Source organism: Pleurodeles waltl, chromosome 1_1 (assembly GCF_031143425.1).
Source record: "Pleurodeles waltl isolate 20211129_DDA chromosome 1_1, aPleWal1.hap1.20221129, whole genome shotgun sequence".
NCBI lineage: Eukaryota > Metazoa > Chordata > Amphibia > Caudata > Salamandridae > Pleurodeles > Pleurodeles waltl.
The window spans coordinates 579,693,201-579,717,236 of record NC_090436.1 but is presented as its reverse complement, the minus strand read 5'-3'; positions in this window follow the sequence as shown (position 1 = coordinate 579,717,236).

Genomic DNA, 24,036 nt, shown 5'->3' with positions numbered 1-24,036 from the left:
AGCGGAGCGGTGCTTGAGATGAAGGGCGGAGCGGTGCTTGAGATGAAGGGCCCAGCGGAGCGGTGCTTGAGATGAAGGGCCCAGCGGAGCAGTGCTTGAGAGGAAGGGCCCAGCGGAGCGGAGCCTGACAGGAGACGGCGGGGCCCAGCGGAGCGGTGCTTGAGATGAAGGGCCCAGCGGAGCGGTGCAGAGACGGCGGGGCCCAGCAGAGCGGTGCTTGAGAGGAAGGGCCCAGCGGAGCGGTGCTTGAGATGAAGGGCCCAGCGGAGCGGTGCTTGAGAGGAAGGGCCCAGCGGAGCGGTGCCTGACAGGAGACGGCGGGGCCCAGCGGAGCGGTGCTTGAGATGAAGGGCCCAGCGGAGCGGTGCAGAAACGGCGGGGCCCAGCGGAGCGGTGCTTGAGAGGAAGGGCCCAGCGGAGCGGTGCTTGAGATAAAGGGCCCAGCGGAGCGGTGCTTGAGATGAAGGGCCCAGCGGAGCAGTGCTTGAGATGAAGGGCCCAACGGAGCGGTGCTTGAGATGAAGGGCCCAGCGGAGCGGTGCTTGAGAGGAAGGGCCCAGCGGAGCGGTGCTTGAGAGGAAGGGCCCAGCGGAGTGGTGCAGAGACGGCGGGGCCCAGCGGAGCGGTGCTTGAGATGAAGGGCCCAGCGGAGCGGTGCAGAGACGGCGGGGCCCTGTTCAGCGGTTCTTCTCACGGCGGGGCCCTGTTCAGCGGTTCTTCTCACGGCGGGGCCCTGTTCAGCGGTTCTTCTCACGGCGGGGCCCAGCGGAGCGGTGCTTCTCACGGCGGGGCCCTGTTCAGTGGTTCTTCTCACGGCGGGGCCCTGTTCAGCGGTTCTTCTCACGGCGGGGCCCTGTTCAGCGGTTCTTCTCACGGCGGGGCCCTGTTCAGCGCTGCTTCTCATGGCGGGGCCCTGTTCAGCGGTTCTTCTCACGGCGGGGCCCAGCGGAGCGGTGCTTCTCACGGCGGGGCCCTGTTCAGCGGTTCTTCTCATGGCGGGGCCCTGTTCAGCGGTGCTTCTCACGGTGGGGCCCTGTTCAGCGGTGCTTGTCTTGTGTTCCTAGGGAACCAGATCTGGGCAATCATTCCCGCTCAGTCGCTATCCAACCTATCGCTTGCGGGGCCCTCCTGTGCTGGACTCCTGGGCCCGTGGGTGTCCTCCGTCACACCCCAAATGGGGCTGGTGGGGCCCTCCTGGGCAGCTCGCCTGCTGCCGGACTTCTTCGCCCTGCTGCCCTTGCCCTCCTTGGATGAATCTCTGCGGCCCTTGTCTCCCTTGGAAGTATCTCTGGGGCCCTTGCCCTCCTTGGATGAATCTCTGGGGCCCTTGCCTCCCTTGGAAGTATCTCTGGGGCCCTTGCCCTCCTTGGAAGAATCTCTGGGGCCCTTGCCTCCCTTGGTGGATGGGCCAGGTGACGGTGCAAGGCTGGTGTCCTTGGGGGCAGCCGTCTCAGGCCTGTGGCGCCGGCCCTTCACTTTTTTGCTTCTTTTCCCAGGGGGTGGGCTGGCTGTCCCCTTGCTGCTGGCCGATGTTCCTGCCCTAGGAGCTGGTGGACTCCAATAGCCCTGAACGATGGTCCTAGTAGGTGCAGGGCTTGTGGTGGCTGAGGTGCTGGTTGGACTCTTACGAGATGGAGGGGGTGGGTCAGTTGTTGGAAAGAGGTCAAGGTTGGAAAGGAAAATCAATTTCGAAAGACAGGGACGGGTAGTTGTAGTGGGTATGGGAGTGGAGGAAGAGGATGTGGTTGTAGGAGAGTCAAGTGTGCTGTCTTTGGGTGCAGGTGCTTGTGACGGTGGCTGTCGTGAGGTGGATGGCTGTTGGGTGGGTGGCTGCCTGCGTTTGTGTGGTTTGGAAGAGGGGGTGACAGACACACTGGGAGAGGACACAGGGGACGTGTAAATGGTAGTGGGGGTGGTGACTGCACGAGTGCGGACTGTTCTGGTGGGTGTGGTGGTGATGGACGTACTGGTTGATGGTGGTGTGCATGCAGGTGTGAGTGGAGACGTCACAGGGAGGGAGGAGGGAGACGAGGAGGAGGGGGACACAGTGGAGGCAGTGGGTGTTACTGTGTCTGCATGTGGATGTTGCTTGGGTGAATGCTTGTGTGATCTGTGGTGCTTATGTCTGGATGAGCTGCCCTTGGGTGTTGATGTGTGTGCAGGCTGGTCTGTAGGTGTGTCTGGGATAGGCAGAGGAACAGTGGAGTGGGACTGGGTTGAGGAAGTTGGAGGGGGGAGGCTAGACACAGGTTCAATTGCTGCCGTCAGTGCTGAGGCCAGAGCGTTGAACGATTGCTGATGGGCAGCCTGAACCGAGTGAATGCCCTCCAGGTATGCATTGCTCCGATGCACCTCCCTTTCCACCCCCTGGATGGCATTCAAAAGGGTAGACTGCCCAACAATGAGCGTCCGGAGGAGGTCAATGACCTCCTCACTGAGGGCAGCAGGGGTAACTGGGGCAGGACCTGAGGTGCCAGGGGCGAAGGAGATGGCCGGCTTCCTGGCCGAGCGGGCACGGGGCAAAAGCTGAGGGGCTGCTGGGAGGGCGGAGCTGGTGCGCTGGGTGGCGGCTGTACCTGTTTTTGCGGTGGGCACGTATGGTGCCGCCACCACAAGGGAGCTCCCTTCCGAGGACGTGTCGGTGTCGCCGACGTCTCCACGGGTCCTCGTTGTGGAGCCCCCCTCGCCCTCCGTCTCACTGGTTAAGTCCGAGTCGGTTGCAGGGCCCTCCGGGCCCATGTGAGATGCAGCTCCCTCGTGCGCTGATGCCACTTCTCCTCCGCCTGATGATGCTAATGCACTAATGCACACATGAGCAGGAAAACCAAAAAAAAGGGGGGGAGAGAAGAAAGAAAGACATGTTGAGTGCATGCATTGGCGGTACCGTTGGCGGAGAGGACAGACACAGAAGCCCCCTGCACTACGCCGCGCACTCGGTGTACACTATTCAATTATTGTGACTTGGCCTACAAGTCTATGGACGACAAATGCACACATAGGTGAGCCCGGGCCATGGATAGCTGTACTTAGCACCCTACAGAGGTGGGGGGCGGGGGCACAGGGCCATGTCTAACAGAGGGGCCTAGCCTACAGAAACCGCCCTGGCCTAGAGATAGCCACAGCCCTCCTACCCCACCCAGACGCCTCCACTGTGCGCTAATATAGCAGAATGTGCTGATACTCACCCCCTTGTGTCTGCTGTGATGTCCTCACGCGCCCATCCAAATCGGGGTAGGCCACCGCCATGATCCGGGACATCAGGGGGGTCAATTGACGACTGGCACCCCTTCTACGTTGGGAGGCCATCCCCAGCAGAGCCTCGGCGGTCTTTCTGCTCCCGCGGCGGATGTCCTCCCACCTCTTGCGGCAGTGGGTGCCCCGTCTGTTGTGGACCCCCAGGGCCTGGACGTCCTTGGCGATGGCACGCCAAATGTCAATCTTCTGATGGGCGCTGACCTATGTGACATGGACAGGGTGGAAAAAGAAATATCATCACTTTTCTGCATGGTCGATGTGAGTGGCCCCCCCTCCCCAACCTTGCCATGTGGCACATGCTCTCATCTGTCGTGCGTTGCTATCCTCATAGGCTCCCCTCCCCCTTACATCCACCCCACTCAACACAGGCATAGCCCATACTACGTGCTCCCAGTGTACTTACCTGTTGGTCTGGAGGACCGTAGAGTAGCGCATACTGGGGCAGAGGCCCTTTCCCCAGTCGCAGCAGCCATTGTCTCTTCCAGACCGAGTTCACAGCAGCACTTGCAGTATAGGTCCTCTCCTGTGGATGATCAGGTCTCGAGTGATTAAGCAGTTAGAAAATGGCGGTCACGCCCGCGGCGGTGCGTACCTTGGCGGTGCGTACCGCGGCCAACGGAGCACATCGTCATTGGCTCCTGAGACCCATAGGGTTCTATGTTAACCAATGCTGCTTTGCGCCGCGGTCTTCGACCGCCTACCGCCACGGTGTGCCACGCCAGCGCATTGACCTCACATCCCATTGTCACACTTCACAGGTTAGGCAGCCGCCATTTCAAGGGCCAACATGGCTGAATTTCGACGGCGTCACACAGGCCTAGGCCTTGCATTGCCACTCATACAAGCCATTCAATGCATAGCGAATCGTGTATTGTGCAAGCTGTGGTTACGTACCTGTGGGTTGCTTGACTCTGTGCTCCATGTTGTCCTTCCTAGGCACCGTCCGCTGGGACTTGCGAGGAGATGGAGGAATCCTCCCGTGTACAGACCGCTGGTGGACCTGTCGACAATGGAAGAAAGACATGTCATACTTACATACAGACTTGACCGAGCCACTATACAGGAACTGTGTGCCCAGCTGGAGCCAGACCTGATGTCCCCCATTCGCCAACCCACAGGGATTCCCCCTCTGGTGCAGGTTCTGTCAGTACTCCATTTTTTGGCAAGTGGATCATTCCAAACAACAGTGGCCATATCATCAGGGATGTCTCAGCCTATGTTTTCTAAGGTTTTGTCCAGAGTGTTGTCTGCCCTGCTGAAACACATGCGGAGCTACATTGTTTTCCCTGAGGTGGCCGATTTGGCTACAGTGAAGGGTGATTTCTATGCCCTCGGACATATCCCCAACATCATTGGTGCCATTGATGGGACACATGTGGCCTTGGTTCCCCCCAGTGGCAGTGAGCAGGTGCACAGGAACAGAAAAAGTTATCATTCTATGAATGTCCAGGTGGTCTGTTTGGCTGACCAGTACATCTCCCATGTAAATGCCAAGTTCCCTGGGTCAGTGCATGACGCGTACATCATGCGAAATAGCAGCATCCCTTATGTGATGGAACAGCTACAGAGACACCGTGTGTGGCTAATAGGTGACTCTGGTTACCCCAACCTGTTGTGGCTACTTACCCCAGTGAGGAATCCCAGGACAAGGGCAGAGGAACGCTACAATGAGGCCCATGGGCGATCTAGGAGGATTATAGAAAGAACCTTCGGCCTCCTGAAGGCCAGGTTTAGGTGCCTGCATATGACAGGTGGATCCCTAATGTACTCACCAAAGAAGGTGTGCCATATCATCGTGGCCTGCTGTATGCTTCACAACCTGGCTTTGCGACGCCAGGTGCCTTTCCTGCAGGAGGATGGTCCAGATGGTGGTGTTGTAGCAGCTGTGGAGCCTGTGGAGAGTGAAGAGGAGGAGGACGACGGGGACGACACAGACAACAGGGACACATTGATACAACAGTATTTTCAGTAGCACACAGGTACGAATCAACCACGCCATTTTACATTTACTTAAAGTCTCCTGCCTCTCTACTGTCCGAGTCCCCCCCCAGTTCCTGTTAACTGAGTTGTGACTTTCCCTTCCGTTTTCAGAGCTGTGGGCCCCACTGCGTGACCTCTGCTTTGTTTGCCCATGGACTACAGCTGTGTGACAGTGGTATGTTGTCATCACAATGTAACTGAACATTTTGGCACCGTTATGTCTAATACATTTGTTCAAATTACAAGCAGACTCCAGATTTCTTTAGTGCAAAAAGTGATTTAATTCAAGTGCTAAATTTATGGAACATGATTGTAAAATGGGGATGGGTGATGGTGGAGTAATGTCCATGGCTGAGTCCAGTTCTCAGTCGCACAGGTGCATTGTCCATATGCCTGTGGAAGGATGGAGCAGGCGCAGTTCAAGGTTGGACAGGGTGACAATGTTGGACAGTGGGATGACATCAGGGGGTATCGTTTGCTGGCGGGGGTCTTGCAATCCTACTCTGTCTTCTTGTGAGATCTCAGGTTACGCTTGCGGGGTGGTTCTTCTTCTGCAGGAGGTGGGGTTCTGGTGGCCTGTCGTTGTGTGGGGGCCTCCTGTCCACTAGCGCCGGCGGAGGTGGTAGGCTGTTCCTGGTCCAGGCTAGTGACAGGGGCCCTTTGTGGTGCCACATGGTCCCGCAATGTGGTGACTATCTGGGTTACGGCCACGACGATGGTCCCCATTGCGGAACTAATGTTCCTCAGTTCCTCTCTGAACCCCATGTACTGTTGCTCCTGCATGACCTGGATCTCCTGGAACCTGGCCAGTACCGTAGCCATCGTCTCCTGGGAGTGGTGGTATGCTCCCATGATGGAGGAGAGGGCCTCTTGGAGAGTCGGTTCCCTGGGCCTGTCCCCCCCCTGTCGCACAGCAGCCCTCCCAGTTCCCCTGTTTCCCTGGGCCTCTGTCCCCTGGACGGTGTGCCCACTAACACTGCCCCTAGGTCCCTGTTGTTGTTGGGGTGGTGGGTCAACCTGGGTGCCCTGTAGTGGTGGACACACCGCTGATTGACGTGTCCTGGAGACAGAGGCATGGGCCCGCTGGGTGGGAGCTGTGCTGGTGTTCCCAGAGGGGGTTGGGTCTGGTGTAGCCTGTGGCTGTCTGTGGGGAACCGACTGTCCCGAGGTCCCCGATGGGCCGGGCTGGTCATCAGGGTCAAGGGAGACAGAGCTGCTGTCATCACTGGGGGCCTCTTCTGGGGTGGGATGGACATCTCTGGACCCTCTGTGGCGGTGTGGTGGCGTTCGGGTCCTGCAGGGGTATAAGAGTATGGTTATTGCTTCTGTGTGTGGCATTCCGTGTAATGGGTGGGTGGCCGTGTCCCCCAGTGCTGGCATTCCCTTGTTGGGGCTTTTGTGACGGTGGCTTGTGGGGGTGATGGGTGTGTGCAGTGGGCATGCTTTGGGGATGGGTGTCCATGCTTTGGGGAGGCATGCAGGGCTAGGTTTTGGGATGGGTGGGTTGTGATGGTGAGCCATTAGCAAGGAGTTGGTGTGATGGGGGTGGGGGTATGATTTGGTATGCAGGTGGGGTGGGGGGAATGAAGTAGTGAAGATTTGACATACCAGAGTCCATTCCTCCGCCTACTCCTGCGAGGCCGTCAGGATGCAGGATGTGCAAGACTTCCTCCTCCCATGCTGTGAATTCTGGGGGAGTAGGTGGGGGTCCGCCGCCAGTCTTCTGCACCGCAATTTTGTGCCTTGATACCATGGAACGCACCTTCCCCCGTAGGTCGTTCCACTGCTTCCTGATGTCGTCCCGATTGCGTGGATGCTCTCCCACAGCATTGACCCTGTCCACTATTCTGCTCCATAGCTCCATCTTTCTGGCAATGGTGGTGTGCTGCACCTGTGCCCCGAAGAGCTGGGGCTCTACACGAACTATTTCCTCCACCATGACCCTGAGTTCTGCGTCAGAGAACCTGGGGTGTCTTTGCGGTGCCATGGGGTGGTGTGGATGAGGTGAGGGGTGGTGTATGTGTTGTAGAGTGTGGTGAGTGTGGTGGTGTATGGTGTTTTGTGCGTGGAAAGTGTGTGGGTGATGTTGTGATTTGCCTCTGTGTGATGGTGTACTCTATGCTGTGCTCTCTCTCTCTGTCCTTCACTCGCAATTGTGGTCGTAGGGGTTTGTGTGTGATGTGGGTGTGTGTTTTATACTGGATTGGGTGTGTGGGAGTGGTGTGTGTATGTGTCTCAGGTGTGTGTATTTTGAATTATCCAATGTGGATGTGTTTTGTAAAGGTGTGTGTATTTTGACCGCGGCGGTGTGTACCGCCAATGGAATACCGTAGTTGAAAGACCGCTGCGGGGATTTGTGGGTCGGAATGGCATGGGCGTATTTCTGTTGACGTGACGGTGGAGGTTTGGTCATCGCCAGTTTCCTGCTGACCTTTGGTGTGGCGGATTATTGTGGATGTCGGGTTTTTGGCGGTTTGCCAGTTGCGGGTCAGAATGACCGTGGCGGTTTTCCGTGGCCGCGGCGGTGTTATGGCGGCCTTCTGGCCGGCGGTAAGCGACTTTTACCGCCGAGGTCAGAATGACCCCCTAAGTCTCTTCCTACAACTATTTGTAACTGTTGTCCAAACCTTACCGGCTTACTAGCAGTACCTCACCAAAAACATAATAGTAAAAGGTGATTTGTAGCAGTCGCTTACACATGGACTCAAAATACAATATCTCAGGGTTGTCGTGGTTAAACGGAAATTACCCTTTTCTCACAGATTTATTATGTCTCATACAAACAAAGGCAATAACACAGATGCAGTAAAGTTATAATAGTTTTTATTCAACATAACTGCAATTTGTGATAAGTTGCATGAACTGCAATGATTAGGATAATGAATATACCAAGCATCAGTATTGTAAAGAGGAGAGTCATTGTTATAAAGACCCCCACCATTATGCAATATATGAAAGAACTATATGTATATGTAAAAGATGGAATAAGCCCTAATACCCTAAGGAGAGTAGGTCTAACTTCCTACCTAAAAAGGAAGAGCTGGGTTCGTTAAACCTAATCTGCCAAAACCGTGTCCATGAGAGGAGCCCTCAACCCTCGTTACCTTGGAATGAGGTCTCTATCTCAGACTCCGCAGGGACACGAAGACTGGATCAGTGTCAAGATGACTGCAGCATCGGTATCAGCGATGGTGGCGATGCCCTCTGGTCGGAATCCCTCTGATTATCTATCTAAAAGTGTGGTGTATTTATACAGATCTACAAGGTCCCCTGACATAAGTGTTATTCATAACAATAGATAACAGGCATGCTTGGGACGGCAATTAATATCAACAATCCCTCAAAAGTATAGAGAGGGAAAATCCCTAAGTGTGAATGCCTACTGTATGTTTGTCTTTCGTGCTTGATCTTGATGCCTTGGCGCAGTGACACTGATAATAGAACCCATAACAAGTGGCATAACTATAAACAAGGCCGCCATTTTAAAGGAAATAAATAATTAAATGGACTAAGCCAGAGCAAGCTAAGTAGGTTAAAAGTCACTGGGTGACGGGGGCACGAGTTTACAAGCCTACGGCTAAGCTAACTCCTGTTAACCCGTTAAAACAAACTAGGATTCACTACAGTATGCTCCCATGATGTTGGAGAGTGCCTCATGGAGAGTGGGTTTCCTGGGCCAGTCCTCCCCCTGTCGCACAGCAGTCCTCCCAGCTTCCCTGTTATCATGTGCCTCTGTCCCCTGAACCGTGTGCCCACTGCCACTGACCCCAGGTCCCTGATTGTCTGGGGTTGGTGGGTTTGCCTGGGGTCCCTGTAGTGGTGGACACACTGCTGATTGACTTGTCCTGGGGACAGTAGGATGGGCCCGCTGGGTGGGTGCTGTGGTGGTGTGTTCTGAGGGGGGAGGCTCTGTGGTGGTTTGTGACTGTGGCAGGGGAACGGACTGTCCAGAGGTCCCTGATGGGCCGAGCTGGTCATCCAGATCCAGGCGTGCAGAGCTCCTGTCTTCACTGTGGGCCTCTTCTGTGAGGGGACTGGATATGTCTGTCACCTCCTATCTGGTGACATTGGGTATGGGTCCTGTTGGGGTGTAAATGCATAGTTATTGTATCTGTGTGTGCCATATTGTGCATTGAGTGAGTTACCCTCTATTACTGTGCTTGCATTGTTGTGTTTGCCATTGTGTGAATAGTGTTTTGGGGTCTGTGTGGGTATCTGTACTGGACATGCTTTGGTAATGGGTGTTCATGCATTGGTGTTGCATGCAGGGCTTCATATTGGGATGGGTGGGTTATGATAGTTGGGCATATGTGAGGTGTTGGAGTGATGGGCATGAGGGGGAGGATGTGGGTATGTGATGGCATGCAGGTGGGGTAGGGGGATATGGTAGATAAGATATGACTTACCAGAGTCCAGTCCTCCTGCTACTCTTGCGAGGCCCTCAGGATGCAGTATTGCCAAGACTTGCTCCTCTCATGTTGTTAGTTGTGGGGGAGGAGGTTGGGGTCCACCGCCAGTCCTCTGTACAGAAATCTGGTGGCTTGAAACCACTGAACGCACCTTCCTCCGTAGGTCGTTCCACTTCTTCCTGATGTCATCCCGTGTTCTTGGATGCTGTCCCACTGGGTTGACCCTGTCGACGATTCTCCACCATAGCTCCATCTTCCTAGCAATGGAGGTGTGCTGCACCTGTGATCCGAAAAGCTGTGGCTCCACCCGGATGACTTCCTCCACCATGACCCTGAGCTCCTCCTCAGAAAACCTGGGGTGTCTTTGAGGTGTCATGATGTGGTGTGGGTGATATGTGAGGTGATGTTTGTTGTGCTGTGTGAAATGTTGTGTTGGTGTGTGTTGTTTAAGGTGCGTGGATGTTGTATGAGTGATGGTGTTGTTTGCTTGTGGATGCTGGTGTAGGGTTTGCTATTCTCTCTCTCTGCTTCTTCACAAAAAATATAATTGTAAGGGGTTGTGTGTAATGTGGGTGTGTATTTTATAGTCGTATGGGTGTGGTGTGTGTATGTGTATCAGGTGTGTGTATTTCGATTTGTCCAATGTGGTTGTGTTTTGTAAATGTGTGTGTATTTTGAGCACGGCGGTGTGTACTGGCAAAGGATTACTGCGGTTGAAAGACCACAGAGTTGGTTCATGGGTCGTGATAGTGTGGGTGTTTTCTTGTTGGCGTGACGGTGTGGGTTTTGTTATCACCAGTTTATCACTGACCTTTGGTGTGGCGGACTTGTGTGGGTTTCTGTATTGTGGCAGATTCCGAGTTGTGTACGGTATGCTGGCAGCCTTCAGCACAGCGCTAAGCAGGATTTACCGCCAGGGTTGTAATGAGGGCCTTCATCTTTAATGTTAGCACTCACCCTGTCAGTCACACTGTAAACTTTATGTTTAACAGGAGGAATGTCCTTAGTGTCTACATCGTGTGTACACAAGTATGTGACCCCTGGTATCAGGGACAGCAGTGAGGCGTACTGACCCAACACCTGGCGACAGTGGCTCTGCTGCTCTGGGGTCATGGAGGGGGAGAGGAACACTCCCTCAACAGACCCATCTTTTTCTTCAGCCTATAAGAGGTCAGTTAAAGGCTCACTCTCTTCCTCCACCCCATCATCTGTTGCTAGGAACATGGACAATTCAGTCTGCTCAAAGTGTGGCTTGAGCCAGTTCACATGCAGGACCCTCAAAGGATTCCTGGGAGTTCGCAAGTCCACAAGGAAGGTGACTTCACCCTTGCGCTCAAACACATCAAATGGCCCAGTCCACTTGTCCTGGAATGCCCTGGGCTCCTCTGGGGCCATCATCCACACTTTCTGACAAGGTTGAAACTCAACGAAAGTGGCATTCTGGTCATACCAGCGTTTCCTGGCTTGCTTCCAGGTTCTCCTGTGTGAGACTCCTGAAGCAGGCAGTTTGGTTTCTCAGAGCCAGCATGTAACTGGAAGAATCCTGTGGAGGTTTACTAGGGGCTTTCTCCAAAGCTTCCTTTACCAGACTCAAAGGTCCCCTCACAGGGTGGCCATGCAACAGCTCAAAAGGACTAAAGCCAAGCCCTTTTTGTGGCACCTCCCGTAAGCAAACAGAAGGCATAGCAAGAGGACATCCCACTATTACCTCAAGGGCTCTGACAGGCCCATAATCATTCCCGTAAATGTGCAGTTGAATCTCTAAACCAGGCCATTGCTTTGGGGTGGTAGGGTGTGGGAAACATGTACGCTACCCCCCACACCTTCCACAGAGACTTCATATAAGTTGATATGAAGTTGGTACCCCTATTGGACACCACCTCCTTGAGGAGCCCCATGTGAATAAAAACCCCCATCAATGCACGGCCCGCCACAGGGGCAGTGATCGATCTCAAAGTAATGGCTTCCGGGTACCGGGTGGCATGATCCACAAAGACCAAGATAACCCTGCTGCCCATGGTTCTCTTGGGATCCAGATGCCCCACAATGTCAATACCAGCCCTTTCAAAGGGGGTACTAACCACAAGGAAAGGTGTAGGAGGGCCACATTTCCCCCGAACTCTTGACACTTGCCTGACAAGGGGGGGGGGGGGGGGGGGCAGAAACGCAGAAACCTCTAGGTGCCAGGGATCATTCTTTTTTTTTTTTTTAGGTGGGGAGCGACCCCTTAGGCAAGGGACGCTCCCCTAGGGTCAAATTATATTTAGACCAGGGGCAGATCGACCAATTTTTGTTAGGCCAATCTGCCCCCAAGGGGGGCAGAAACCACTAGGCATGGGGGATTTTTTTTGTGCCAGTTTCATGCAAGGGGAGCGTCCCCTTAGGAAAGGGTCTCTCCCTGGGGGCAAATTTATTTTAGGCCATTTCTGCCCCCCCTCAGGGCAGAAGAGGGGCAGAAATCTCTTGGCGCCATGGATTATTTTTTTGTTGTTTTTTTTTTTAGAGGTGGGGAGCGACCCCTTAGGCAAGGGTCGCTCCCCTGGGGGGAAACTTGTATTTAGACCATTTCTGGCCCCCTTGGGGCAGATTGGCCAATTTTTGTTAGGCCAATCTGCCCCCCAGAGGGACAGAAACCACTAGGCACCTGTTTTTTTTTTTTTGCACCAATTTCACACAAGGGGAGCTACCCCTTAGGCAAGGGTCGCTCCCCTGGGGTGGCAAATTTATTTTAGGCCATTTCTGCTCCCCTTGGGACAGATCGGCGTATTTCTATTAGGGGCAGAAACCACTTTGGCACCAGGGATTGGTGTGTGTTTATGTGTATGTTTTCTTTAGGGGGCAGCCCCTTGAGTAATGGTTGCTTCCCATGGGGGCATATTACTGTTGGCCGTATCTGCCCCCTTTGGGGCAGATTGGCCTATTTTTGGAAGGCCCATCTGCCCCCCAGGGGGGGCAGAAAGCCTACTAGACACCAGGCAAGTATTTTTTTCTAAAATAAGAGGGTGGGGGTATAGCCATACCCCCAACCCAAATAAATGGGGCCAAAGTTGTTCTGCCCACCAGTGGGCAGATGGGACAATTACCCCTGATTCACACCCCGGGGGCAGAAAGTCTACTAGATGCCAGGGAAATAAAAAAAAAATAGTGGTGTGGTGGCTACCAACCAGTATGGGCCTGGTTATGCCCTCACCCCAACTGAAGGGGGTAACAGTCTTTCAGCTCTCCCTCACACACTAAAACATCTTATCCCACGGCAAGCAAGAAGACATTTGATTATTTTGGGTTTTGGTTTTACTTTTGGGCCATGAGAGCTTGGCTAACTCTCAAAATCATCCCACTTTGAATGGTGAGGGCTGCACTTTTTGGACTTTGGGACGCTGCCATGTAGAAAATTCCACAAGACCTAGACACATCTGAAAACTAAACATCTGGGTGATTCCAGGGTGGTGTGTTTCACATGCACCCCTCACCATTTTCTTACCCACAATGCCCTGCACACCTCCAACTTTGTTGAAAATCACACATTTTCCCCACATTTTACTGATGGATCCTTCCGGAATCTGCAGGAATCCACAAAATGCCTACCACCCAGCATTGTCTCATCTATACCGATAAAAATTCTGCCGCACTTGTCAGCCTAAAAATGTTTTTTTTCAAACTGCACTTTTGGACCCGCTTTGGTTCCCCCTCAATTTCAACATGGTTTTGGCTCTTCCCTGTCACAAGCACTTGGCCCACCTACAAAAATGAGGTATCATTTTTACCGGTAGACTGAGGGGAACGTTGGGTGTTATGAAATTTATTCCAGTGTGGTGATCCCACACAGAAATGTGTCAAAATGTGTTTTTGTAGCTAAATTTGAGGTTTGCTGAGGATTCTGGGTAAGAAAATATTAGGGGATCCACGCAAGTCACACCTCCCTGGACTCCCTCGGGTGTCTAGTTTTCAGGACCAAAAACGCAGGTGCCCCCTCCCGCAAAAAAAAGTGGTTTTGTATTTGATAATTTTGATGTGTCCAGATAGTGTTTTTGTCCATTTCCTTTCGCAGGCAGTAGGCCTACCCTCAAAAGTGAAGTACCATTTTTATCAGGAGACTTGGGGGAACACTGAGTGGAAGGAAATTTGTGGCTCCTCTCAGATTCTAGAACTTTCTCTCATCGAAATGAGAGGAAAAAGTGTTTTTTTGGCCAAATTTTGAGGTTTGCAAAGGATTCTGGGTAACAGAACCTGGTCAGAGCCCCACAAGTCACCCCTTCTTGGATTTCCCTAGGGGTCTAGTTAGCAAAAATCCGAATGTTTGCTAGGTTTCGGTAGGTGCCAGCTGAGCTAGAGGTCAAAATCCACAGCTAGGCACTTTGCAAAAAACAGCTCTGTTTTCCTTGGGAAAATGTGATGTGTCCACGTTGTGTTTTGGGGCATTTCCTGTCACGGGTGCTAGGCCTACCCACACAAGTGATATACCATTTTTATTGGGATACTTAGAGGAACACTGGGTGGAAGGAGATTTGTGGCTTCTCTCCGATTCCAGAACTTTCTGTCACCGAAATCAGAGGAAAAAGTGGTTTGTTGGCCAAATTTGGAGGTTTGCAAAGGATTCTGGGTAACATAACCTGCTCAGAGCCCCACAATTTACCCCATCCTGGATTCCCCTAGGTGTCTAGTTTTCAAAACTGTGCAGGTTTGCTAGGTTTCCCTAGGTGCCGGCTGAGCTAGAGGCCAAAATCCACAGCTAGGCACTTTGCAAACAACAGCTCTGTTTTCTTTGTGAAAATGTGATGTGTCCAGGTTGTGTTTTGGGGCATTTCCTGTCGCGGGTGCTAGGCCCACCCCCACAAGTGAGGTACCATTTTTATCGGGAGACTTGGGAGCATGCTGAGTGGAAGGAAATTTGTGGCTCCTCTCAGATTCCAGAACTTTCTGTCACCGAAATGAGATGAAAAAGTGTTTTTTTTGGCCAAATTTTGAGGTTTGCAAAGGATTCTGGGTAACAGAACCTTGTCAGAGCCCCACAAGGCACGCCATCTTAGATTCCCCTAGGTGTCTAGTTTTCAAAACTGCGCAGGTTTGCTAGGTTTCCCTAGGTGCTGGCTAAGCTACAGGCCAAAATCCACATCTAGGCCCTTTGCAAAAAACATCTCTGTTTTCTTTGTGAAAATGTGATGTGTCCACATTGTGTTTGGGGTATTTCCTGTTGCGGGCGCTAGGCCTACCCCCACAAGTAAGGTACAATTTTTATCAAGAGACTTGGGAGAGCACTGGGTGGAAGGAAATTTGCTGCTCCTCTCAGATTCCAGAACTTTCTGTCACCAAAATGAGAGCAAAAAGTGTTTTTTTGGCCACATTTTGAGGTTTGCAAAGGATTCTGGGTAACAGAACCTGGTCACAACCCCACAAGTCACCCCATCCTGGATTCCCCTAGGTGTTTTGTTTCCAAAAATGTGCAGGTTTGCTAGGTTTTCCTAGGTGCCGGCTAAGCTAGAGGGCAAAATCTACAGCTAGGAACTTTGCAAAGAACATGTCAGATTTCAATGTAAAAATGTGATGTGTCCATTTTGTGTTTCCTGTCGCGAGCACTGGGCCTACCCACGCAAGTGAGGTACCATTTTTATCGGGAGACTTGGAGGAACACAGAATAGCAAAACAAGTGTTATTGTCTTGTCTTTCTCTACATTTGTTCCTTCCAAATGTAAGACAGTGTGTAAAAAAAAAAGTTTCTTTGAGAAATGCTGTGTGATTCACATGCTAGTATGGGCACCCTGGAATTCAGAGATGTGCAAATAACCACGGCTTTTCAATACTTGATCTTGTAGCCATTTTGTAAATACAAAGATTTTCTTGATACCTATTTCTCACTTGTTGTATTTCAGCAAATGAATTGCTTTATACCCGGAATAGAATGAAAACCCATTGCAAGGTGCAGCTCATTTATTGGCTTTGCGTACTCAGGGTTCTTGGTGAACCTACAAGCTCTATATTTCCCCGCAACCAGAAGAGTCAAGCAGACGTAACAGTGTATTGCTTTAAAAAATCTGACATTGCAGGAAAAAGTTACAGAGTAAAATGTGAATAAAAATGGCTGTTTTTTTACCTCAATTTCAATATTCTTTTATTTCAGCTTTTATTTTCTGTAGGAAACACTTGTAGGATTTACAAAAATGACCCTGTGACGGGCAGATGCTGCCGCAATCGGACCGCCATATCCCAAGGGAGTTTCCACCAGTGACTCTTCCGACCCGGAAGAATACCGTGGAGTTACCTATCCCGAAGCACTTCCGGGTGATGGCGGGCAGAGGGAGCAGTTTCGTGCCGTCACCCGGCTTAAAATGGACGACTTGAAGGCAGTGAAGGAGGCCTGGATTTCGGAACGCGGAATCGTGGAGACAAGGAGGCGGGCGGCAAAGGCGAAGACCGCGGTGAACCTCTTGGCAGGGACAGCCCAGCAGACTCCAACAAAGACGACTGGACGGCACGAACCAGCGGCGCGGGAGGCGCCCAGCGCAAGCTCTGGCCACACTTAGGGAAAAGCGTGGCCCCTTCAGGTGCGTGCACTTTGTGAGCAAGAGGGCGGATGGGAAATCCACAAAAAAGGGGGAAAGGAGGGGAATATAAATCACCATTAAGTTAGGAGGACAAGGAACACATTTTGTTTGTTGTTATTGTTAGTCAGTGACTCTGTTCTTTGGTTAATTCTTTGGCATTTGGTTCTGGTCCGAACCCTGCAAACAGTTGTTTTGCTTTATAACCCTACCAGGAGGGAATATTTAATTTAATTCTGAGAAAGTCATGTACAGTGCAACGCGATCAGATCCTTAAGAAGAAAAGGCTTTGAACAGTGAGGAAAGACAAAGAAAGCCGGTAAAGTCTAGAAAGAGATACCTGCGATAGCCCAAGGAAAAGAAAGAAGGAAAGGAGCCAGGAGAGTAGAAAGAGAAGAGAGAGAAAGAAAAGAAGGAGGAGGAGACAGCAAGTACAGGAAACAGAGAGACAGAAAGAAAACAGACTAGGGAAGGGGAAGGGAGAAGTCAAATAAAAGACAGTCCACTTACCTCTATCTGTTTTTGCTCTTTTTTCCCACATGCGCCTCCTGGGAGCCCTAAAAAGAGAAGACAATGGGTAGAAATCAGAAGGAGCATTCACCATCCCCACCTATAAAATAAGAACTGTTTAGAAAATTCTTACACCTAATAAATATCACCATAGCATCTGATCACTGCCGACTTGTCATCATTGCGCCACCCTGTCACAGACCCCTTGCTGAATTCAGAATGTTGTCTACTTTTCAGAAATGTTTGGCTTTCTGGGATCCAGCATTAGTTTCTCACTCATTTCTGTCGCTAACTGGAAAGAGGCTGAAAGCACAAATAATAGTAAAAATGGGGAATGTCCCAGTAAAATTTCACAATTGTGTTGAAAAATTGGGTTTTCTAATTCAAGTCTGCCTGTCCCTGAAAGCTGGAAAGATGATGATTTTACTACCGTAAACCCTTTGTTGATGCCATTTTCAGGGAAAAAAACACAAGCCTTCTTCTGCAGCCCTTTTTTCACATTTAAAAAAAAAAAGAAATTGCTGTATTTTGGCTAATTTCTTGGTCTACTTCAGGGGAACCCACAAAGTCTGGGTACCTCTTAGGATGTTGGAAAAAAAGGACACAAATTTGGCATTGGAAGCTTACGTGGAGAAAAAGTTATGAGGGCCTAAGCGTGAACTGCCCCAAATACCCCAAAAAAGGCTCGGCACAGGAGGGGAATTGGCCTGGCAGTGAAGAGGTTAATGGTTATTGTTTTTTATATTGATTATTGGCGGACATTGGTTACTACATAGCTAGGATATTCCATGCAAATCAAAAGGTTCATCGACCTATACGCTTCCCCTTGTAAGTTTACTTACTAAGGACCGGGCGCGCTAGCACCATGCTGGAGGATGGTGTTAAGGTGGTACTGCTACTACCAGCAGCGCCACGCCAGTAGACCGCCGCCAGCCATATTATGAAAAATAATATGGCCTGGCGGTGTTCTGCTGGTGGGCGCTGCTGGCGGTAGCAGCACCCCGTCCTGTCCCCTGCCGGAAGACCCCTGGATACAGGTAAGTTGGGTCTCCAACAGGGGAGGGGGTGGGGGTGTTGTGTGTGTGGGGCTGTGTGCATGAATGTGTGAGTGTGTGCATGTCTGCAAATGTATGTGTAGTGTTGTTTGTGTGTGTGCATGCATGTGTGAGAATGCATGTATGAATGGATATGTGAATGCGTGTCAGAGTGAATGTGATACGGATGTGTGCATGAATGGGTGCATGCGTGTATGAATGCTTGTGTGGGGGAGTGTGTGTATGCGTGGTACGTGTCTGTGGTTGTGTGTGTTGGAGGGGTGGAGGATTGGAAGGGGGGAGCCTGGATGGAGGAGGGGTGGGGGGATCTGGGGAGTGTTTGAGAGGAGGGGGCCTCTTATCAGTGACAGGGAATACAATTCCCTGTCACTGATAGGGCGTACCGCCATGGTTTTCATGGCGTTACGAACGCCATGAAAACTATGGTGGTAGGCAGTGTCAAAATATATAAGGAGGGAGAATAATGGCCGCCGGGCTGGAGATTCTTATCTGCAGCCCAGCTGCTGTTACCGCCATGGCGGTCGGAGTGGTAACTTGGCTGGTTGGCTTCTCCCAATGTCATAATGTGGCAGTATATACCACCAGCCTGTTGGCGGCACCACCGCCACATTACCACTGACCGCCGGGATCAAAATGACCCACTTAGACTTTAGCACTGGTCAGCAGTGGTAAAGTGTCCAGAGCAATCAAAACAGCAAAACAGAGTCCAGCACACAGCAACAACCTGGGAAGTAGAGGAAAAAAGCTAGGGGAGTCCATGCAAATGATGCCAAATCTAACACATGTCCCCCCCCAGCTGAATGTGGGGAGCAACTACCCAACCTCATTGGAGTTCTCATCACTAAGGAGGAAGAATCTGTACAGACCATCAGCATTAGGGTGGTCAGTGCCAGGGTACCACCATAAAGTCCATTCCCTGTAGGGAGATGGACCACCTCAACAATTTGTGATTCTCATCCCTCATCTTTATTAACCATCTGAGGGGCCTGTGGTCTGTCTGAACCCGGAATGTAGTCCCAAACAAGTAGGGTCTTAGCTTCTTCAGTGCCCAGACCACAGCAAAAGCTTCATGCTCAATTGCACTCCACCTACATTCCCTGGGAAGTAACCTCCTGCTAATGAAGGCTACAGGTTGATCTAGGCCCTCTTCATTAAGCTGTTAGAGTACTGCTCAAATACCATGCTCTGAGGCGTCTGTTTGCACAACAAATTCCTTGGAACAGTCAGGTGCCTTCAGCACAGGTGCTGTGCACATGACAGCCTTCAGGGCATCAAAAGCTGTCTGCAAGACTCAGTCCAGATCACTTTTCTGGGCTGTTTTTTGGAAGTCAACACAGTCAAGGGAGCAACAATTGTGCCATACCCTTTGACAAACCTATAGTGTCCAGTGAGACCTAAGAAGGCTCTCACCTCAGTCTGGGTCTTGGGAGGCTCCCAATCCAGAATGGTTTCAATCTTTGGCTGAAGGGGTGACACCTGGCCACTTACCGCTTGGTGTCCCAAGTACACATAGGAACCCTACCCTCTTTTGCCCTTGCTTGCTTAATAGTAAGGCCTGCCTTCTCCAGGGCCTCCAACACTTTTCCGAGGTGTTGTAAGTGTTCCTTCCCTGTGGAACTAAAGAGAGCAATGTCATCCAGGTAGGCGGCACTGAAATCCTCCAGTCTAGCCAACACCTGATTGACCAACCTCTGATAGGTGGCAGGGACATTTTTCATCCGAAAGGGCATCATACTAAACTGGTAGTGCCCATAAGGTGTGGAGAATGCAGACCTCTCCTTAGCCCTCTCAGTTAGGACGATCTGCCAGTACCTGAGGTAAGATCAAACGTACTTAGGTACTTGGCAGCTCCCAACCGGTCAATGAGCTTATGAGCTTGGGGGATTGGATGCGCATCAGTCTTAGTGACCACATTGCATCCCCGGGAGTCCACAAAGAACCTGAGTTCTGGAGTGGTACCAGTAGCAGCAGGCTTTGGGACCAAAACCACGAGGCTGGCCTATGGGCTGCTGGAAAACTTAATAACCCTCAATGCTAACATTTTAGAAACTTCATCTTTAATGTTAGCACTCACCCTGTCAGTCACTCTGTAAACTTTATGTTTAACAGGAGGAATGTCCCTAGTGTACACATCGTGTGTACACAAGTATGTGACCCCTGGGATCAGGGAGAACAGTGAGGCGAACTGACCCAACACCTGGCGACAGTGGCTCTGCTGCTATGTAGTCAGGGAGGGGGAGAGTATCACTCCCTCAACAGACACATCTTTTTCTTCAGCCGACAGGAGGTCAGTAAGAGGCTCACTCTCTTCCTCCACCCGCATCATCTGTTGCTAGGAACATGGACAATTCAGTCTGCTCAAAGTGTGGCTTGAGCCAGTTCACATGCAGGAACCTCAAAGGGTTCCTGGGAGTTTGCAAGTCCACCAGGAAGGTGACTTCACTCTTGCGCTCCAACACCTCAAATGGCCCAGTCCACTTGTCCTGGAATGCCCTAGGCTCCTCTGGCACCATCACCCACACTTTCTGACCAGGTTGAAACTCGACAAGAGTAGCATTCTGGTCATACCAGCGGTTCCTGGCTTGCTTCCAGGTTCTCCTGTGTGAGACTCCTCAAGCAGGCAGTATGGTTTCTCAGAGCCAGCATGTAACTGGAAACGTTCTGGGGAGGTTTACTAGGGGCTTTCTCCAAAGCCTCCTTTACCAGACTCAAAGGTCCCCTCACAGGGTGGCCATGCAACAGCCCAAAAGGACTAAAGCCAAGCCCTTTATGTGGCACCTCCCGTAAGCAAACAGAAGGCATAGCAAGAGGACATCCCACTATTGCATCAAGGGCTCTGACAGGCCCATAATCATTCCCTTCAAGGTGTGGTTGAATCTCTAAACCAGACCATTGCTTTGGGGTGGTAAGGTTGTGAGAAACTTGTACGCTACCCCCCACACCTTCCACAGAGACTTCATATAAGTTGATATGAAGTTAGTACCCCTATCGGACACCACCTCCTTGAGGAGCCCATGTGGGTAAAAAACCCCATCCTTGCACGACCCTCCACAGTGCAGTGATCGATCTCAAAGGAATGGCTTCTGGGTACCGGGTGGCATGGTCCACCAAGACTAGGATAAACCTGTTGCCCATGGCTGTCTTGGGATCCAGATGCCCCACAATGTCAATACCAACCCTTTCAAAGAGGGTACTAACCACAAGGAAAGGTTGTTTGGGGGGACTTACATTTCCCCCTAACTCTTAACACTTGCCTGACAAGTCGGGCGAGACTTAGAATGAGCATCTGAGTGCCTGCACATTAGGGGCCAGCAAAAGTGGATGCCAAGCTGTTCAAAGGTCTTGCCCCTCTCCAAATGTCCAGCTAAAAGCACATCATGAGGCAGACCCAGTAGGAAGGCTCTGAAGCTCTGGGGTGCACCAAGCACATGGGCTGACCCAGGCTCAGGAACCTTAGGTTTGCTATATAGGAGGCCATGCTCCCAGTAAATCAAATGAGATCCAAGCTCCTTGCCAGACGCCTGGTCTGCAGCCTGCCGCCGCAAACCCTCAAGATTAGGACATGTTTTCTGTGTCTCACAGAATGCTTCTCTTTTGGGCCCCTCTTCCTGCTGCCACTGTGACAGCTCAGGTACCTCGCCCAGGTCAGCCACCTGTTCCCCTGTAGTCTCTAGGGCCTCCTCCTCAGGTTCATCCTCCTCCTAGACTGTGGGAACCTCTGGGGCTGGTTTCCCATGCCCCTTGCCCTTCCTCCTTCTGGCAGACACCTGGGCCACTCTTTCAGGCTCTAGGGTCTCCTGATCACCCTGATGGGCTGCCACAGACTGCGTAGACACACATACTCATCCAGGTAGATGCAACATCTCCAAGTGTGACCTGAATTCCACCTCCTGCCAAGGGGAATCATCCAGGTCTTTGCCAAGCAAACAATCTACAGGCATGGTTGGACTCACAGCTACCTTCAAAGAACCTGAGGCCCCCCTTTCAAAGAGAACCTGCCACACTCTGCACAGGTGCTTTGGGTTGTCCACTGCAACTAGTTGGTGAAGAACACAGGGATCTATCTGCTCTTCAGACACCAGGTGACTCCTAACTGTAGTCACTCTGGGTCCTGTGTCTCTCAGAGCCTCCACCCTCTGTACATTGATGGTCATCCACTGCCTGTACTTCTTAGTGTTATCAGGCACTAGGGTCATCTGGACCATCTCACTGTCCCCTGGTGAGACAAGGGTCATCTAAGCTGGCTCCCACCTACCTGGAACCAACTCCACCCCAAGCACTACACTGGCCAAATCCTATGACTGATCACCAGTGGGTGGCGGTGTCCACTTGGGACATTTGGGGTCCCACCTCATGTGACCATCCTGATCACATGCAAAGCACTTGCGGGGACCATTCTCTGCAGGTTTCCCTGTAGAGGCCCATGGTTTATTTTCTACTGGGGCCTCATATTTTTAACCCTGGGAACTAATTTGGGGCCCTTTAGAGAACTCCCCCTGTTTACCCTTACCCCCCCACTTCTTGTGATGGGGACCCTGCCCATCCTTGGCACGGTCTCCCCATACCGCTTCTGGACCCTGGTGCTCTCCCAGGGGTCTGTTTCCTGTACAAGCTTCCTGGGGTAAGTCAGCTTGCTGTCAATTAGGTGCTGGCACAGCTCTGGAAAACATAAACTGTACAAGTGTTCCCAAGCAATCAAATTGTAAAGCCCCTCATACGTTGTTACCTTACTGCCCTTCATCCAAACATCCAGTGACCTGCAAAAAGAATCAAAACATTCCAACCATGTTTGGGATTCCTTCTTCCTATAGGACCTAAACTTGTTCTTATACTGATCAGGGGTGAGACCATACTTTGTGATCAGGGCGTCCTTCAGGATAGGGTAGGTGAGCCCCTGGGGATCCCCCAAGGCTGTCAGAGTATTCCTCCCCTCTACCTCAAAGTGCTTCCACAGACCCACCCCCCAATGAGCTTCAGGGACCAGATTCATATAGAGGGCAGACTCATACCCCTTAAACCACAACAGTATGTCATATTCCCTTTTGTTATCCTTCACAAGGTCCTTAGGAATCTGCACCCTTCTCTCAGGCTGCACTGTGTTATTGCTGCCACCATCCCTACTAGACTGGCTCCTCTGGTCCAGCTCCCCTTGCTGAGCTCATGAGCCAACAATAACTTTTTATCTTCTACGGCCATCCTCATTTTCTCCAGCTCTAACTGGTAAGCCCTGTCTGCCTGTCTGTCCTGCAATTCTTCTGGAGTCAGAACCTTTGATAACACACTGCTACCTGCCCAGGAGAAGGTCTCCTTGGACATAACAGGCTCATCCTTAACACCATTGTGGATACTTTGCTCTTCTTCCTCCTCATCCTCCTACTCCTCTGTGTGCCCCTCAGCCTCCTTGGCTGTTTCACAGTTTTTTGCAGAACTTCCTCAACTTGGCGACTGTATAGCTCTCCAGTTTCTTTAAATCAAAAACAGCTCCAGCTGATGCATCTCCAGATTAAGACATAATGAAGAGTTGAAAGTGAAAAGTTCCAAAGGCAAAAAAAACAAGTTCCCAAATTGAGTTCAAAAGTCTATCAAAGATTACCACAAAATGGAAATAGGGAAAAATCCAAAAAGAAAAAAAAGAAAAAATCACAAAGACAAATAGCATGTGGTCACTTAATGGACTGCACTGAAAACATTAGTGTACACTTAATCACTGTATGTCAAGTACAAATAAAAGTCCAATCCCAACCACTGATCACCAATGTTAGAAATGAGGTCTTAGGTTGGTCCAAGCAAGGACCCTCAGTCTAGTCAGGGTAAAGGAAAATCAGCCTCAGTTAACCTCAGCTCACCCCCTTGGTAGCCTGGCACGAGCAGGCAGGCTTAAATTCAGAAGCAAGGTGTAAAGTATTTGTACCAACACACACAGTAACTCAGTGAAAAACTATAAAATGACACAGCACATGTTTAGAAAAATGGGTAATATTTATCTAAGCAAAACAAGACCAAAATGACCAAAATCCAATATACACAAGTCCAGTTACGAATTTAAAAACAATGTTAAATCCTTTGGAAAACAGTGAGAACGTTGTTAGCGTACTTAAGTACCTGTGTATTGTCAAAATAAAGCCGCATGGGCAAGTGTGCATCGGAAAAGACTTGCGATGCGTCGATTTCTCACTCACAGGCGAGAACGTGCATCGTTCCTCCTCAGGTCAGGTCGGCGTGCGTTGTTACTTCTCTCCTGCAAGAGAGGATGCATCGACCCAGGTGGGCACCTCGTCAGGCTTTGCGATG